The sequence below is a fragment of the Nicrophorus vespilloides genome, unplaced genomic scaffold (genome assembly GCF_001412225.1).
Source record: "Nicrophorus vespilloides isolate i.1.1-1 unplaced genomic scaffold, Nicve_v1.0, whole genome shotgun sequence".
NCBI lineage: Eukaryota > Metazoa > Arthropoda > Insecta > Coleoptera > Silphidae > Nicrophorus > Nicrophorus vespilloides.
Window position 1 is genome coordinate 8,059 of NW_017095763.1, and position 393 is coordinate 8,451.

A 393-nucleotide genomic window follows, 5' to 3' on the forward strand; every position below is an offset into this window, starting at 1 on the left:
TGTGGTTTTATCCGTTTGGCTGTAATTCGCATTTAAAGTTGAAAAAATGCTCGAAAAAGCAGTGTTTTCACATTTCATTGATTTTATCGAAAACTATAATACTTGGAATGAATCCAAAAGATGCATATGAAAGCTGAATGTTTGGGGAATCTAGCAAGTATTCATATTTTACTGTGGTTTTATCCGTTTGGCTGTAATTCGCATTCAAACTTGAAAAAATGCTCGAAAAAGCAGTGTTTTTACATTTCATTGATTTTCTCGAGAACTATAATACATAGAATAAATCCGCAGGATGCATATTAAAGCTGAATGTTTGGGGAATATAGTAAGTATTCATATATTACTGTGGATTTATCCGTTTGGCTGTAATTCGCATTCAAACTTGAAAAAATG